At 39.5% G+C, this 19,261-nt stretch overlaps 1 protein-coding gene and 1 pseudogene across 2 annotated transcripts in view; both read left to right on the top strand.

Annotated features, from left to right (window-relative positions):
* The window catches only part of CTNNA2 (catenin alpha 2), a 1,134,503-nt gene that overhangs the window by 885,438 nt on the left and 229,804 nt on the right, over window positions 1-19,261 (top strand). The window lies entirely within an intron of this gene.
* Window positions 1,705-1,820, top strand: LOC118760778 (small nucleolar RNA SNORA40; annotated as a pseudogene).

The raw sequence follows: 19,261 nt of genomic DNA, 5'->3' as shown, positions 1-19,261 counted from the left end.
TAAGAACTATGGTTAAAGGACGGTTATCAGTAAGGGTTTGTAAAGTCAGTGTCCACCACTTCTGAATCATGATTGGCATGCACTGAATCCTTATGATGTGCCTGGACCTGTTCTCTTCTGTGCATTGGCCACGTGTACTCCTCACTTTAGTTCTGTGAGATGGAAAAGGCGTTTGTCATGCCTTCTTACGCATGAGGACATGAAGTGAAGTAGTACACCTGCAGCCATATAGAATATGGTGTTAGGAGATCCTAGCCTAACCAATCTGCAGGGTCGTGGCTCAGAAATTGATCATGTCCTGCCTAATTTGCAACTGTGTCACCCATATATTACTCTGCTCTGGGGGATACATGTGCAGAAGGGAGAAATGTATGTAAATATGTAGATACGCCTTGTGATTTCCAGCAGAACCTCCATTGCTGAAGGATTTGAGAACGGGGGCATGATCCACTGCAGCCAGAAAGTTTAAAAACCTATGGTGAATGTCAAAACCATGGGGCTAGTTCATCTTATGATAACATCTTTCAGGTTCACAGCTGTTGTAGTTCACTGATTCTGCTTCTGAAAAAAATGTTATTATATTTAAGTATCTGCCTTGTCAATGCATGAATTACAGTCATTACAAAAACATTCATGAAAAAAAAAGGAATGTAAAAGTTTTTAATTCTTTTCTCACATCTGCCCATGATGGGGCCAACTATTTTTAGATTCATTGTAAGAATACATTTAAAATCACTCCTTTATGGATTTGAATCTATTTTACTTCTTGAAGACATGACGCTATATAAATGGATGTGAAAACAACAAAAAATATTAGAATACTGACTTCCTCCAAACATTAAAGTTTCTGTTCTTTACGTGAAAAACTTATATCAAAGCTAATAATTCCTGGGGTTTAGTCTTTAGATTAGCTTGCCACACTGTAGTGGTAGCATGAGATCAGAAAATGACTGTAGAGCCAATGTGACTTGAAATACAGAAGATGAAGAGTTCAGTGACAGCTGGATAGAAATGGAATCAGAAACACCAGAAAAAAAAAATCAAAATCAAAAAGGCCAGAAAGAACAGGGCAGAGTTAGGTAAGAGTGGTTCAAGAACACTGTGATACTTCGGACGTGCCCCATGATCAAAGGTTTTGCTTGTCTGTATAAGCCACCTCTGCCTTAGGAAATTCCTGATAAAGCAGCTCTAAATGTCAGCCCATCACCTAGTTATTTATCTCCCAAAAATCATTCATTAGGTCAAGTCCAGTGTACATGAGTTCATCAGTTAGAAAGAGGTCTTAAAATGTCACTGTAAGCAAGCTCTTCCCTTGTCAAGGTACTGCTTCATTCATGAGGTGGTTTAATTTACTTCTGAGTCTTTTTATGGTTAATTTTTCACATATATACTTATGCCTGGAGAGACCATCAGGCTTGATGTCTTCACACCAGCAAGTCTAGATCACATAGGTTCAGGAGCTTAATTAGTATAATTAGTCACATTATTCACAATTCTAAGCAGAGAGATCTATAACATATGTATAAATAGGAAAGCTAAACCAACTGTGGGCTCAGCTACTGACTTGCCTTCTGCTGATTTCCCCGGGAAGGCAAAGGACAGCGAGTCAGACCTAAAACCAGCAGAGACTGAATATATTTGGTCCAGTCTGTGACACCTTTTCTTAATTTAATCAATGAGAAATGTTATGGAATCCTGACATTTAGCACTTTCATGTATTTTTGTTTAACTTGTGGCCAAAACTTAGGTGCAAAAGTAAATCTACACAACTCACAACTTGCTGTTCAATATGGGTTTTGATACATGTGAGAAGGGCTATTATGATGCCTCAGGCTGTTAGGAATGTTGCATTAATAGCCATAATAGATTCCAGGAAAAGAAAAAAAATTGGTACAGTTATAAATATTAAAGTATTGGGACTAGTGTTATACAGTGGGATAAGCTGCTCCTTGAGACACTTTGCTTACTTTATCAGAGGGCTGGTTCAATTCCTGATTGTGCTGCTTCTGATCTAATTTCATGCATCCATGGAAATGTTGGATGATGGCTCAAGTGCTTGGACTTTTGTTACCCATATGGTAGATCTAGAAGGAGTTTTGTGCTCCTGGGTTCATCCTGGCCTCATCCATGCTGTTTCAGACATTTTTAGGAGGAAACGAACAGATTGAAGATACCTGTTAGCCTCTATGTCCCTTGAGCTTTCAAGTGTATAAAAAAAAGTTAAAAAAAGAGGAAGCAGGTAAAAATATTTTGGGGGGTTGTCATGTCACAACAGGTTAAGCCACCACCTACAATGCTGGCATCCCATATGGGTGCAAGTTGGAATCTTGGTTGCTCCACTTTCGATGAAGTTCCCTGCTAATGTACTTGGAAAAGAAATGGAAGATAGATCAAGTCCTTGGTCCTCTGTATCTGCTTGGCAGACCCAGATGAAGTTCTGGCTCCTGGCTTTGGCTTGGTCCAGCCCTGGCTGTTGTGGCCATTTGGGAAATGAACCAGCTGATGGAAGATCTATGTTTCTCCCACTCTCTCTGTAACTTTGCCTTTTAGAAAGATAAAATAAACCTTAAAAAATGAATCCTGAGTCTGGAAGACCAACCATACATTAAAAATAATATTTTCCAGGATGAAATTTTTGAGGAAACTTTGGAGGATTTTTAACTGTGAGAATTTAAATGAAAGAATTGTTTGCAGAATGCTCTTCCAGTTTAACAGTTCATTCATTTTAGAACACACAGCCTTGTTAAGAAAAGTTGGCCAATATTCATTTTCGGAGGCTGTTCTGGCTAAGCTTTGATATCCAAAATTTTCACTAAAAAGTAGACAACTTTTAATGTGTTGTTCATGTACCCCTAGTACTTGGATTTAGGTGTGTATAGAACTGAAGATAGCGGCTAATCACCTTGCTCTCGATGGAACGGACTCAGAGCATTGCAGGTGGCTTATAGACAAATCACATCTGTTCTGTTTAAAGGCTCCTTGCTGATGCTGCCCCTTGTTACCTGACATGGTTTCGGGTGTCATTTTACCCAGGGGAACTTTCTATCAGGATTACTGATATTTCTTTATCTCCCCACTCCATGGCACGCCTAATGAATCAGCAACTGAAGAAGTGAGTCCTGTTTCTGTTGGCTCTACCTCACCTGCCATTGCCACCAATAGTAGTGGAATCCCGTGTGTTCCAGGGCCCATCACATTGTGCCTCCTTGTCTACTGTAAACATCACAGCCTGTTGCTGAGGGCATTTGGCATTGCTCTTGGCTTGGGTAGACAATTGTGAAGAAGGCAGCTGTAACATTCTTAAGGTTTAGAGCTCATGACTCATGTTTTTCTTTGGCTGAGTGGAACTGACAGGACCCTTAAAGGCAAGCCTTCACCCCTTCTCAGCCCTGCCTGGCTGTGTCCTTCCCATTGTGTTCCTGTGATAAGAGAGTCTTGACTCCTCCCTTCTTCATTCCTTAAGTCCCTCTCAGCCAGGCAGCCTCCTTGATACTGTTTTCCAAATGCCTTTTTAGGCTGTTCCTGCCTTTCCACTGCCACTTGCCTTGCTGACTTGCTTTCCATAAGGATGATGGCCATGGTGTCACAATTGGTCTCCTGGACCGTGGCTTCCCTGCCTTCAGTTTACAATAGCCTGGCGTTCTCATCTGTGGATCTGCAAGCCCCACCTTGCTGTTGTTTCTCTAGCATAGCCTGCTCTTTGCTTTCTTTTTTTTCTTCCAAGAGAATTTACAATTTTTTTCCCCTGTAAAGCTTAACTTAAATGTCACTTTATCATTAGAACTTTTCCAATTCCTGTAAACAAGGTTTATCCAGGAGACGCCTAGAACATTAAAAAAAAATAAACTCTATTAAAATACCTTTTGTGGTGGATTTAAGTTGTTTGTCTTTACCCATGACCATGTCCTATTATTGTTATTTATTTCTTCAGGCCATCTGCTAGTGCCTAAATAAAATTAACCTGTGCTATGCAGTACTGAAGGAATGAAAAACCCACTGAATGCGGCTGTCTCACTTAGGAAGTGTTCCAGTCGACAAACAACTTACCGCCATGCTAAACTCACATTTCCCTGGTTCCTTCAGTTGAAAGACTAGATCTGGTGACTCTGAAAGTCCATTAATGTTATGATAATAATTTCCATTTTAAGAGAGGATGCCTTATCTCAATAGGTTTCTTTCTGTGGTTATCTTTAGAATACTCAAATTCAGGAATTGCCAAAGAGTAGTTACATACAGTCTTATCTTGGAAGATTCTGATTTCATATGTCTAGTGCTGCTTTTAATTCTTTGTTGTGATAAGCTTTCCAAATAATTTCTGATGTTCTCACAGCTTTGAGTTCCACCTCCTTAGTTTTTGAGGAAGGGATGTTTCCGTCCTCACCGTAATCTTGGTATTTGAAGATTTGTGAGGCCATTCAACTCTTCTTCAATCCTCTTGGCTTCATTGTTCCACCTTACAGAGATAGTATTTATTTCAAGAGAAGACTTGCTTGTGGCTCTAAAGAGACAGTGACATCTGTAATAAATTTTTCCTTTTGGATTTCCACCACAGACCACTTCATCTCTACTCACCACACTGTGTGGTGTTTCCCACACACCAGCAGTTTCTGGGTACACTATCAATCAATTCAGTGCTGATGCTCTCTGTGTGCAGATAATCTCGTGGATTAAGATCTCAGTCCCACTGGACAGCTTTGTTTCAGTTACAAATTGTAAGTGGTAGGTTGTCACATGCATTTCTAAATTGGAATTCCCACCTCCCCCCCTCAGGTACTCCGGGAAACACACCACTTGTGCTCACCATTTATTGTAAAGACTGTAGAAAGGGATAGCTATATGGAAGACGTATATAGGGTAATGTATGTGGAAAGGGACTCAGAGCTTCCATGTCCTCTCCAGCATGCCACCCTCCTCCTTGCACCATCATATGTTCATCAACTTGGAAGCTCACTCTCTGTTATTCTAGGTTTTTCTGTAAGTTTCATTACGTATGCATGATTGATAGTTATCTGGCCATTGGTAATCGATTTATCCTTCAGCCAGATGTCTCAACTCAATAATCCTGTAGTTGGTTCTCTTGGCAGTTCCTCCTTATCCTGAGACTACCCAGGAGTTCCCCCAAATTTGCCTCATTTTTACAAAACATGCTTCTCTCATCTGCAAAATTTCAAGAATTAAAAAAAATTCTTCGTTCTGTTCCTGTTTGTTTTCTATGAAGTAGGACCAAAGATCACTAGATGGTATCTACTAAGTAGAGAAGATACTAGATAAAGATAATAGAACAAAAGATTCTACCAGTACCTCTGTAAGTTCAGGAAATAGGAGTAGAAATATATAGATACATTTATTATCATTTCATAAAGCTTCTCTCTCCTGGACCTAGACTAGAAATGAATGGTTTGATTGTTCACCATCCCAGGGATATGGCCGGGACTGTAGTAAAGCGAGTCACTAGCCTGCATCACAAGCTTCCAGGGGACATTCAAAAACTCAATACTTAAGGTGAATACTGTTTTGTGCTGTATTTTAGAATAATAAAAATACAGAAAATCCATGATGAACAAAATCTCAACACTGTAAATGAAGATAGCCTCGCCATAAATCAGATGGTGCTATGTTGTATTGAAGACAGAAGCCAGAGGGAAAATCTGCATTACTGATTTTGTCTTTATTTACAGTGTTGCTGTTTTGTTCATCATGGATGAAGTGCTGCTTAGTCCTGGCTCTCCTCCAGAATCTCTGGCAATGAAAGTCTTGACTCCTGTACTGTGGAAGATGTTTCCCCCCAAACCCTTTCCGTTAGGTAGTTACATTTCCCTCCATCGTAATGGCTGAAGGGTTGACTTTCACCTTTTATGAGAAAACACCTTGGACTGCAAATTCAAAGCCCTATTTGAATTGTGGTGTTTAATAGGTTGTCTTGCTCTCAACACATTTCTTCTTGATGTTTGTCCCAGTGACATAAGCTTTTATGGCACTCTGAAGTGCTTCAGAGAAAATGGAGAGTGTTTTAATACTGCTGATTTACTCTTTCAGGTCTACAGTAATTTCCTTACTGCCTAATTATAAGGCTCAGTTTAATTTACTGTACACATAATGTTTACTGATGCACATATGGTGCCACATTTCAGGAAACTGTACCCAGAACAGGTATTCTTGTCATACTGGAGGATGGAAAATTTCCTTCTGATTTAGAAAAAAAAAGGATAAGAAATTTAATCATTTTGACAAAGAATGTTCTCTGTGAGAGTAAAAACATCACACCTATCCTTTTCCCTGAAGTTATACAGTCTCTGCAAGTACTTATTTTAAAGGTTAATTGTTGGCATGGTTACATATGTTTAAGGATGTTCAGTTAATTCCCAAATCAAGCCTTTGGTAGGATCTGGGTAAAAGGAAATAGAAGAAGGAAAATCAATTTCTTTTGGCTTTATTCCTCAACTGACTGTCAAAAGAAGACATGGATTCAGAAATCATGAGTAGTTGAGACTGGGATGGGTGGAACTCTAGGGTCCTCCCTCAGAAGAGGTTGTTCTCGAGCTTTCTGAAGATTCTGCCTGTCAGCCTCTGCTTTCCAAATGGGGATGGATTTCTACCCCAGCTTGTGGTACCAGTGTTGGCTAATTTCATTTACTAGAAAGTTGCATTCAGAGCAGTTGTTTTGTAATCGTCAACCAATGATGATGGTTTTGTGCTTCAAAACTGCTTTCTCTTTCTAAGTTGAAGCTTCAGTAATGAACCCTCTTTAGTTTCCAGAGACCCAGGCATAGTGCTTACTAATGCATGGGAAATCATATTGTTTTGCCTTTTCATAGCCCTGGGTATAAGAATGGTTAATCTTAGGGACTGAGCAGCTGATGTCCCCTTGTCATTGAAACATCTAAAATAATCAACTCTTTTGATGACCTAATCCATTACTTTTGTTTATATCTGCTTACAGAAGGTCAAAAAAGGCAAACAGTCCTACAAAACCATTTGCTGTTTATGTAGCGTATGTTGTTTCCTTGATTATATTTCCATAACTCCTACAATTCTTCAGGGAGTTATTTCTACCAAGAAGATTAAAAACAAAAGCATTTGAGGCACCAACAGTAAGATTAAACTTCTTACTGATACAAACCTTGTAAGTTGGAGCACTCATGTGAGCTGACTCGGAAGCCTGTCACTAGAGTTGGTATACTGGGGTCACAGTTTATAGCTTTTATTAAAATTCTCTTAATGAGAAGAGTATAAGGTAAATATCAATTATTAATGAGTCCAGAATTTCTCTATGATAATCAGGATAATAAGCATCATGCTTAATATAATCACCATTTTTTCTTCCTTAACCTATTTGTGTCTATGTTCAGCCCTGTGCAAGAAACTAAACTATGAATGCAATTTTGACAGTTACTTTTTGAATTAATCATAGGGAAAAGAAAGGAAAGCTGGGGATATCTGAGTAAGTGCACATAATGAGACTGGCAGGCTGGCCTTGTCTATTCAGTGGGAAATGCCTGAATGGATTATACCCAATCATTCTAGGATTAAAGGAGAACCATTTGTCCCAAGGAATTGGAGGATGAAAGTGACTTTTTCCATCTGATGCAATAATAACTGTTAGAACTTTGGGTTCTGATTAACCATCCCAGCCCCATCTTCTCTTGTTCAAATTTATTCTTCATCAGGATATTAGTCTCATTATCTGTTAAGGCAGGACTATGTGTTTTTGTTTGGTTTCTTCAGCTACAAAAAGGATCAGGCTGCCTTTCAGGGCTCCAGTCTAAGTTGCAGCTGTGTAAAGGGGATGCACCCCTGATAAGGGAGGAAGTCTGGGGGATCAGATAAATGGGAGAGAAATGTTGCTGAACTCCAGGGGCAGGAAGAAGTCAGCATTCATGAGCTGTGTGACTCTGAGCAAATTTCTTCCTTTGAAATCCATAGCTGATTTAGATCGGTGTGGCCCTGAGGCTGTTTCTATAGATGCTGAAATAACTAGTTGCAAGTGGATAACTTGTTACTGATCAACTAGTCCTTATGTCTGAGTCTTACCATGGCAACCAGCTTGCTGTCTGCTCTTTGAGTGTGTCCTCTGTTCTTGAGGGCAGCTTGCAGAAGTGCTTTTACCATTGTTGCCCACTCATTGGCAAAGATCAGGATTTGGGCCTAGAGTCTCCGTTGCAGCATAGATATAAAGAAGGCCAGGCAGCCTAACCAGCTACTGTCCTGATGCATAGACTATCTAGTGCTACCTAACAACTCTGCTTTCACATTCCTCTCTGCTTGTCTTAAAGCTTCTGCTAGAAAGGGAATTATTTAGGGATTACTGGAATAACTTATGTTTTCTAGCATAGGAAGTGGCACAAAAGGAACACAAGTCAATTTTGTTGAAAAAAAAATTCAGGGCCCAGCATGATAGCCTAGTGGCTTAAGTCCTCGCCTTGAATGTACCTGGATTCCATATAGGCACTGGTTCTTATCCTGGCCACCCCACCTCCCATCCTGCTCCCTGCTTGTGGCCTGGGAAAGCAGTCAAGGAAGACCCAAAGCCTTGGGACCCTGTACCCACCTGGGCAATCCAGAAGAGGCTCCTGGCTCCTGGCTTTGGATTGGCGCAGCACTGGCTGTTGCAGCTACTTTGGGAGTGAACGAATGGACGAAAAATCTTGCTATCCCTCTCTCCACCCCTCTGTATATCTGACTTTCCAATAAAAATAAATCTTAAAAGAAATTCAGTCTAAGTGACTGCTTGAGGGCTTTTAAATGTCATTTCTGGCTTCCTCAGTTGTCCTCTGAAGTGGGTAGCTGCTGGGTACGGAAATGGTACACATGGGTGAGTGGAGCCTGAAATATCCACAGAATTGCAGTGGTAACTACAGTGAGCAAGGAAGACAGGCGAACAAAGAGGGAGAGGGAAAGACAGAGTAACAGAGTAAATCCACTAATGAAACCATCTAGAACAGGCTTTGCAAACTACCTATAGAACCCCAGATCCAATCCTCTCCGTACTTACCAAATGTGTATTGACTGTGTTGGTTCTATAACTACCATGCTAAATAGTTTGTAGCAGAGAACAAGTGGCTCACAACAGGCAAAATGTGTATTATCTACTCCTTCCCAGGAAAAGTCTACCAAACTCTACTCTAGAGGCATAAAATGAATATGATGCTAGAATCCAGATTCCCTTGAAAACTGAAGGATCTGTTGTCTCTCTTGTGCTTTTCCCTTAAATAGTAACAGCACCAGTCATTGTACAGTATTTTCGTGGGGCTTCCAACTGAAATGAAGTGCCTCTGGGGAAACATTGAACAGTTGTTGGAAATGCAGTGCTGTTCAATAGTTAAAGACATGAAGTGAACTGCAGCACATGGCTTCATAACTCTGTAAAGAGTATGAATGGCCAGAGACTTGAGAAGACCTGTATCATTGAGTCTCTACCCAGAAGTGGGTGCCTATCCTACTTCTCTTACCCCATAGCGTCTTATTCCTAGTTACCTATCCTGCTCACATGAACTGGAGTGTCAGTCATCTTATACCTGGTGGTAGTTGGTGAATTTTGGATGGATTCCTTCAAGGGACTCATGTGTTTTTGTTGGGGATTCTACCAAGACCCAGATGATGTATGCTGGAGTATGAAATGGCATAAAATATGAATATTGTGGGATCAGATGCCCTTACTTGGTACAAATCCTATCTGTTTCAAGCTTTTTAACTGCACTCTTTAAAAGATTCTGTAATTAGCCTTCCATCAGATTCCTCCCACTGAGTGTTGTCAGTGCAACGATGGAGAGTCTAAGTCTGCCTTTTCAACAGGATTGCGAGCTTCCTAAGGGTTCCTGCTTGAGTGAACTTGTCTTGTTACTGATTTTATTCACACCGGATTTAAGTATCTCATACCTATTCAATGCCAGTTAATCAAACATAGATAGTAAATACTCAGAATTATATATTCCCCTATCTGATCTGAGATATCCTTTAGTGGTAAGTAATGTTAGAGAGGATATAGTGCTGCGAATAGGGGCATTTATGAGGAGTGGGAGTAAGGGATAGGGAACAATGATAACCTTCATCCAATTTAAAATTTGTGAAGTTGAACATCTAGGTCCATAAACATGGTCCTTAAAAAATAGCAGAATTCTTGAAACCCGAAGACCTGATTCTGGCATTTGTTCAATCAATGAATCGTCTCTTTCCTCATCTAAACAACACAGATAAAGATGCTTACCCTGAAGTCTGCATCACTCACCCCATCATGACATTGTAAGGAAGGTCAAATGAAATAATGTCTAGGAAAGCTTGCTTCAAGCTGTAAAAGCAAGACATGCATGGGATATTATTCAAGGAAGTGGGCAGGCACATTTTCCAAATATACAGAATCTCAACTATACTTTTTTGGTCTGAGTTAAGTAGTTATTCTAGAAATATCTTTTTTAAAAAAGATTTGTTTATTTTTTTGAAAGTTTTAAAGAGACCAGCAAGGAGAGACAGAGATTTTGTATCTGCTGGTTCACTCCGCAGTGCTGAGCCAAGCCCAAGCCAGGAGCCAGGACCTTCATCTCTCCCAAGTAGGTGGCAGAGGCCCAAGCATTGGGGCCAACTTCTTATTTTCGTAGGAAAGTAGCAGGGAGATGGATCAGAAGTAGAGCATCCAGCTTACAAATAAGTGCCCATGTAGCTTGCTGATGTTGCATGCAGGCAGCGGTTTTGCATGCCACCCCAATGATGGCTCCTATGACTATCTTTTCACTGGTATTACCTAAACATCCCATCCTTTTAAAATGTTGAGTTCTTCTAGAGTAGCTTAGAAACTGGGTAGTTGAAAGAATGCATATTCTGATGGGTGAAGAAATCCTGAGATTTAAGTGAGAAAAAAAAATCCTCACACAATGTGATGTGAAGGAAATGTTTAAAAAAGGACTTTTAAAATAACACTGTTTCTTAAACCAATCTTAGACCAATCTCTTATGATTATAGAACATGGCATTCATGCATGAGGTCAAGTTGATCATGGTAACTTTTGTTATAAATTGGTAATCGAGTGAGTAGAGAGGCTTACTTTGTTTTTCTTTGCACAATGGGTGTCAAAGAGTTCATGGGAAAAACATACTCAAAAGATAATGTGCATTTTAAGTGAATTCTTTAAGCCTTCTGTATACCTGGGCAAACTCAGGACTTGATACACTAAAGGAATGAGCACTAAACCCCAAGTAGAAAGGGGCATGTGGTAACACATAGTCCTCTGAGGACTCATTTCCCTTATACACATATTGCTGTTTTTTTAGAGCTAATTGTGCCAATATCTATACTTTATATTTTTGAACATTTGCTTTCTCTCATTTCTCTTCTTTGGCAAACTATTTAAACATCCTTTATACAAATGAGATGTTTGCACTCCTTTTTCTTTATGGGTCTTTCATATGCTGGCATACTCCCCAAATGCCTGCAATGGCTGTGGCTACAACAGGCAGGAGCCAGGAGCCTGGGACTGTATCTGGGTAACCCATGTGGACCCAGGAAATTTCAGGGCATATAACAGGGAGTTGAATCAGAAGTGTAGCAGCCAGGACTCACTGGCCATCATATGGGTTGCCAGCCTTGCTATAGCAGCTTAACCCATAACTTGCAGGTGCTTAAAATATCCACAGTTGGGAAAATTAAAATGAGACCCACAGACTTCAAATCCTCCCACAGATTTCAGCTTCTGCCATTCTAGTTAGAGAAACCTTTTTTGCTTGTCTTTTGCATGGAATTGTTTCAAGTCATCAAATGGTTGCAGGTTTTTAGACTTTGTGCAAGAGTTTCTGCAGTTTCCCTTTGAATGTAGCTCAGTGTACATCATCATACACTCCTCATGTCTTACCCCATAAGCAGACAACTTCTGGTTGTTTTTGAGACAGTTCATCTCTCTTCTGAAATTTGCGAGTTAAAGTGCGTCTATCCTTTCATCAGCCTCCCTCTCATGACAGTAGGAAGTAGATTTTTAGAATAGGTGTGATACATTGACTACATTTCTTTTGGTTTTCTGAAGAAAATGCAGTTATTTACGTTGATGAATAACCTTAATTGGATAAAACAGACTGGGAGTGCTGAGCTAATATCTTTAAATGTCTTGTCTTATGCAATTAATATTCCTTTGTCACACACACATTTAAACAGTTGGAAGAAAGCCTTGTGTTCTTGACTCCTGTCAGACTTAACGAATGATTTTGTCAAGTCATTCCTTTCTGCTCTGCTTGATTGATAGCTAAATTTTGGTCTTCTAGCTTATGTAAAAAGTGTTAACTATGCCTTTCATCTTGTAGGCAAGGGCATTTAAACCATTCTAATAGTCAAATTACAGAGGAATTACATTGCCTATTTACTGGAGGGGTCAACAAATGTGCCCCCTGTTCCTCAGGGACACAAATCACAGGGCCCATGAGCTAATGAAAGCAGTATTTATGAGTTCCTGCACTTGCTATGTGACATCGAGTTGTCTACTCCTGGCTGTTGCGCACTCTGGCTCCCACTTTAGATGTGCTTATACCTTTGGATTATAGGATGATTGTGGCTTGACACTAATACTTCTAAGAATGAAAACTGAAAGAGTGCTAAATATACCAACTGCATATGCAGCTTTCAAAGGTCTCTTTAAGGAAGTTCAATGTTCTACGCAGTCACCACCAGGCCTGTAGATTTCCACACCTGTAACAATCACTGTTTCAAACATGGAGAATGATTTTTGAGTTTAATGGGGGAGAGTCTCCTATTCTTTGACTTGAACATAACTTAGACTCCTTAGAATCACATTTTATTAAGGATCTTTCAATTTATTATTTTAAAAGCACTGAACAAAATCTTATGTGAATAAAGCAACAATTTAATACTAAATATATATTTACAGTAGGTATATCTTGAACCATGAGTCCTGTATTTCTTTCCCCATTTCCAAGTTCAAGGAAGTCAATCTTATAATGAATGTCTAATAGGTCACTTTCTGCTCTTGGCTTGCCTGTTCATTCAGTGTCACATCTTCTCTGGAGTGTCCTTTCTCAATGCAGTGATTTTAGCTGTTTTGCAGAAGAGTAGTCAGTCACAAATATGTAAATTAATTTCTGGGATTTCTAATTTGTTCCATTAGTCCACATTGATTGGTCTGTTTTTATGCTGGTGTTGTTTTGATTATCACTGTCGTGTATTATGAGTGAAATCTGGAATTGTGATGCCTCCAGATTTGTTAGAAATTTTGAAGATGTCTTTCATGTCCCCTAAAAATTATTTTGATGGGGCCGGCAGCGTGGCCTAGCGGCTAAAGTCCTCACCTTGAATGCCCCGGGATCCCATATGGGCGCCGGTTCTAATCCCAGCAGCTCCACTTCCCATCCAGCTCCCTGCTTGTGGCCTGGGAAAGCAGTTGAGGACTGCCCAAAGCTTTGGGACCCTGCCACCCGCGTGGGAGACCTGGAAGAGGTTCCAGGTTCCCGGCATCGGATGGGCGCAGCACAGGCCGTTGCGCTCACTTGGGGAGTGAATCATCGGACGGAAGATTTTCCTCTCTGTCTCTCCTCCTCTCTGTATATCTGACTTTGTGATAAAATAAATAAATCTTTAAAAAAATTATTTTGATGACTAAAAAATTTTTATGTAGTTAAGTGTATGTAGTGTCATTATCTTATCATTCATGCATGTTCACTGTACTGTATTGTAACAGCACCTCAGGGACATGCAACAACATCTATTGACAACTATTCTAGGATAGTCACACTGGCCACCCGAAGCTGCCATTTGTCTGGGCAAGGTTGCTCTTGACTGTTCAAGAATGGCCTTAGTAGGGCTGAATGAGATAATCCACTTCTGTTCAATGTGTTTCTTGCACTTCTCCTAGAATACAAATCATGCCTGCCTATGACCTCATGGGGATGGCAGAAAACAGGAATAAATAAATGAAGTGATGAATGAACATTCCCATTTCTCAGAAATTGTGATGGCCAACAATCCTTGGCCTTCAGGATGGCACGTGGGGATGCTAGGGGGACAGAAAGTAGTCACTGAAGAGTAACACAATAGGTACAGATACCAAGGGAGGTGGAAATGTTATTTATGCAGAAAATCTACGACAATTATCTAAACATCACCCAGTGGTTTTCCTTCCCTCAGTGAAACATTTTCCAAATTTTAAGTGTTCATCAACACTCCTAGAGGAAAAATCTAGAGAGTATGAGCTGTTGATTGGATTATGCTGTCTATCACATATTTTGCACATTGGTGTTGTGAAAGATGACATTTGTAATTTTAATTGATCCAGGAGAGACTGAATGTGTTGGTGAATGAATGACTGGATGGAGAAAAGCATAAAGCCCACTGAATTATTCTTTTTCCTTAGTGGTAATTGGTTTCATTACAGAGAAGTGTCCCAATTAAAATGATTTTGTTTCATAGGAGATAGTTGCTGTCATCAAAAAAGATAATAGCCAAAGAATTTTAGATTTGTTTTAAAAAGAAAATGAAATGAATGAAAATGGTGATTGTTCTGTAACTGTTTTTCCACAGACCTCATAGAAGTATCTACTCCCTCAGTCCTCGTTCACTCCGCGAGTGTGGACAGTGCTTTCATCACTAGTGGAATGTGTGTCTTGATGGCTCCTTACCTTATTAAAATGGCTTTGGATATATTACTCCACTGATTGATTACCTTAATTGACCTTCAGACTGGCTAAAATTTATCTGACTTAATGAGGCTCAATTCTTGTCAAACCCTCTAGGCTAGATGGCTCATGGCCCGATCTCTTTGCTGCTTTGATTTTTCATTTTTAATAATAAGTATAACACAGAGCTTAAGGAAATATGGTGAAATATGTCAGAAATCATGAAGCAAATGGAAAAGCCATATTTATGGAAAGATGTAAGTCTTGAGAATTTTGAGCCTATTTCAGATCATATTCCACCTCCAAATTTGACCTTGGTTGATCCTCCTTATATGATCATAATGGAGAAGTTAATTTTTAACTGCTACTTTTAACAGAGTTTACATAAATATCTAAGGGGCAGGATAGTTGTTAAATGATCTGACATTTATTAAATATCATCAGCCTAGTCTGGACTTGGTTATTAACTTTTGCTTCTGAAAATCTGGATGACTCTCAGTTGTTCAGACACATAGCCAATTCTTTCTGAAGATTGACATGCAAACCATTTCCATTTCAGAGGAAGCTCGACAAACAAAGCAAGCTTTCATCCTGCAGAATAAGTAGGATTGATTGGTGGTAGCTACCTGGAGCACAGGACAGAGAAGGATTATGAAGTAGTAGTTGAGCTCAGCATAAAAGAACACTCTGATTGATTAGTCATGTCTTCTGTAGGCATAAAAGGGAAGAGCTGTAAAATGCTTGCTATTTCTCTCCAGGTTTGTAGTTTCTGATCTTGTTCCTTATAAACAATCCTATCATTTTTAGTTATTTCTTATAAATGTGTTTGTTTTTTTCCCCCACTTTGATCCATGCTTCGGATTCTGAATTAGTGTTCTGCCAGATCTAATCTTTATTGACCATCTTTTTGGTTTTGAGTTGGCATCTTAATTCTTTTTATGTGTTTGGGAAATTTCTCATTGTATGAATTTTGGCATAAGAATTTCACATGGCTAAACCACTTGTTTTCACAAAAGATTTCCCCAGGTATCACAGTCCTTCAACTGTGCAGCAAGGTTTGGACCCAAAATCCAGAGTTTGGGTTTATATTCCATCCAGGTAAAAATCAAGAGTCATTCCCACAATGAAAGTCACAAAGACACAAGCTGTTTTGACATTTATGAATTCTTTGCGTTCTGTGAACTAGTAGGAATAGTTTTCTGCTCAAGTCATCCAAAAGTAGTTTCTAATTAAACTAGTTTTTTTTTTTTCTAGAAAAGAGCTTAAAGATACAATGGGTCTCCTAGGGAAGGGTTTCTGAAACTTAATTGTACAGAGTAATCACATAGTCAGTTTATTAAAGTATAGATTCTTATTAAAATGCAAGCTAGGGTGGAGACTTTAATTTGTGTTTTTTTTAATTTATTTATTTGAAAGGCAGGTTCACAGATGAGGGGAGAGGGAGGAGGGAGTGAAGTAGGGACAAGGGGAGGGAGGGAGAGAAAGACATCTTTTTTAATATTTTTATTTTGCATTTTGAATTATGTGGTACATTTTTGTATAGACTGGGATTCCCACCCCCCCCCCCAAACTCCTACCCCCTTCAGATTTTTCCCATTTTGTTACAATAGTGTAGTCCTTCAAAAGGAATCAGCCTCTTATTTAAGTGTACACCAACATTGTTGGTACAGACAATGTCAGACAGTCCAGCATCCCATTGTCTACACATGTCCAACAGTTTCATTGGGAATCCATCTTTCATCTGGATGCAGGGATGCATGTTCCATTGTACCGTCACATCTGTATATGATAGACCCCAGTACTCCATCACTATACATTACCATAAGTGAGAAGCCATGAAACAAGGTCAACAACCAGAATGAGTTAGAACAGCCATATCAACAACAACTTATAGCACCTTGAAAAAATGAGAGACTTCTTTTATTCAATGATTCACTTCCCAAATGGCTGCAGTGGAAGCAGCTGGGAGGATCTGAAGCCAGGAATCATGAACTTCTTCTGGGTTTCCATTGTGGATACAGTGTCTCTAGCATTCAGGCCATCTTCTGCTTTCCCAAGCACATAAACAAGGAACTGGTTTGCAAGCAGAGTAGCTGGGACTTGAACGGGTACCCATGGGGGGCACCACAGGCAAAGGCTTAAGCTACTATGCCACAACACTGGCCTCAGATTTGTGTTTCAATAAGGTCCTAGGAAATGATAGTGATGCTAACTTCAAGCCTATACTTTTAGAAAAATGAATCTAGGGAAGCAAAGGCAGGTGGAAAAAAGGCAGAATTATTGGGGATAAAATGTCTGCTTGAGGATGTTTTAAGTTGGGACAAGATAACTACTGTAACTAGTGATTTGTCAACACGCATGTGTAAAGTGCAAAGGTTCCAACACAACAAAGTTACAGTTCTTAATCACATAGCAATTCCTGACCAGAAACAGGACAGTATGCAGCTCACGTCTCTCTCCCTAGCTGAATGGAGGTCACGGCATGTCTCTCATCTTCTGCTGCTGGCTTCCTTGCCATCCTGGTGGTCCTCTGTATTCTTGTTACTATAAAACAAGACGCAGGTATCTACATTTATGCATGATATGTATTTAATTGCTTGAATTACATATGGAGACATTGTTGTGACTACTATGCAGGTCAAGAAAGAGAAACCTGCAGGCCTCCCAAGAAGGCTGTTGACACAGTTCCTGGCTCTTCCTTCCCAAACTAGCAGTTATCCTGACATTGAGTCTTTGCTTGCTTGTTTCTTTGTGTTTTATCACCCTAAAGAGTATTGCCCATGTTGTTGGAAACATATGTGTCTCTTCAGAGACCTATGTTGTTTCAGAATCTGATTTTAAAGAATATTTACATTTGAAATTGATGAATATATATATATAGGAGTGCAATTTGATATTTGATACATAAATACATTGTAGCATTAAAAATAAGGTGAATTAGCCTATCACTTTCTATACCACCTATTTTTGATAAGAAAATTTGTTTTAAAGATTTAAAAAATTTTATTTGAAAGGCAGATTTAAGGAGAGGAGAGTGAGAGAGAGAGGTCTTTTATCTGCTGTTTCACTCCCTCAAAGGCCACAACTGCCAGAGATGAGTCATTCTGAAGTCAGGAGCCAGAAACTTCCTCAGGTTCTCCCAAGTAGGTGTGGGGACTCAGAGACTTGGACCATCCTCTGCCAATTTCCCAGGCTACATGCAGGCAGCTGGATGGAAAGTGGGGCAGCTGGGACATGAACTGGCACCCTCATGGGATATGCTAACACCGTTCGTGGAGACTTGGCCTGCTACTGCATGGCACTGGTCTCTGATGTGATCTTTTAACATGTACGGTCTAGTGACCTAGCAGGTAATAAATCAGGATTGCTGCATCACTCATCGAAATGCCTGGGTTAAATTTTTGGTTGTGCTACTCAAAACCAATTTCCTGCTAATTTAGGTCATGGAAGACAGTAGTGACGGCTGAAGTTATTGAGTTCTTGCTATCCTGTGAGACCTGATTGAGTTCCCAGCCACTGTGGTGATGATGAGGGAGGTAGTACAACAAGTGGGGATGGGGCAGGTGGGACTTGCAGGAATCTGGAGGATGAACCAGTGGACGAAAGCACACCATGTCTCTTTCAGCCTGCCATTAGATAAATGCAAATTCCAAACAAAATCCTATATCTTAACAATTTTTATGTACACCTTGTTAGCATGAAGTTTTCAATATAGATGTATTCAGGACGGTCTTCACAACTATAAAGTTTAGTATTCTCTTGTGATTTTTTTTTCTTTAGGGATCACTGAGAGCAATAGACTTAATTTTCTCTGCCTGTCTTCAATATTTCCCATCTTTTTGGAAATTCATTTTTAGATTTTTAAAGATTTATTTATTTTTCTTGGAAGACACAGAGAAGGAGAGACGGAGAGAAAGATCTCCTATCTGCTGGTTCACTCCCCAAGTGGCTACAATGACCAGAGCTGAGCTGATCCTAAGCTAGGAGCCAGGAACTTCTTTCCAATTTCTCATGTGGGTGCAGGATCCCAAGGCTTTGGGCTATCTTCTACTGTTCTCCCAAATTATAAGCAAGGAGCTGGATGGGGAGAGGAGTAGCTGGGACATGAACTAGTACCCATATGGAATGCTAATGTTTGAAGGTGGAAGATTAGCCTGTTAAGCCATGAAGCTCATCCGTTTTCTCAAATTCATTTTTAGCTTTAATTCAACATTTGTATTTACTTCTGTTTTTTTAATTTCTATTAATGCATTTACTGTTGTATGTCTTCATTTTGGATAGTGGTCATTCTCATTTTTTGAAATGTACTATCCTTTCTTGCACTTAATAACCTAAATCCTTAATTCTTTCTTATATTCTAATTTGTTTCTGTAATATATCATAATTTTCTTAATTTCTTTTAATTATCTTGAAATAGTGCATTAATTTTAATCTATTTTATAAGCATATATTTTATAGCATGAGTTTAGTGTACATGGAATTGGTATTATCTTCCTTTGACCTTAATAATTTTACATTCATCTTTTTACTATTTATTTATTTGAAATGCAGAGTGACACACAAAGACACACACACAAACAGAAAGAAAGAAATCTTCCATTTACTGGTTCACTCCCTACATGACTGTAACAGCAGGAGCTGAGGCAGTCCAAAGCCAA

Source organism: Ochotona princeps, chromosome 8, assembly GCF_030435755.1.
Source record: "Ochotona princeps isolate mOchPri1 chromosome 8, mOchPri1.hap1, whole genome shotgun sequence".
Classification (NCBI taxonomy): Eukaryota; Metazoa; Chordata; class Mammalia; order Lagomorpha; family Ochotonidae; genus Ochotona; species Ochotona princeps.
This window is presented reverse-complemented; position numbering and strand designations above follow the sequence as displayed.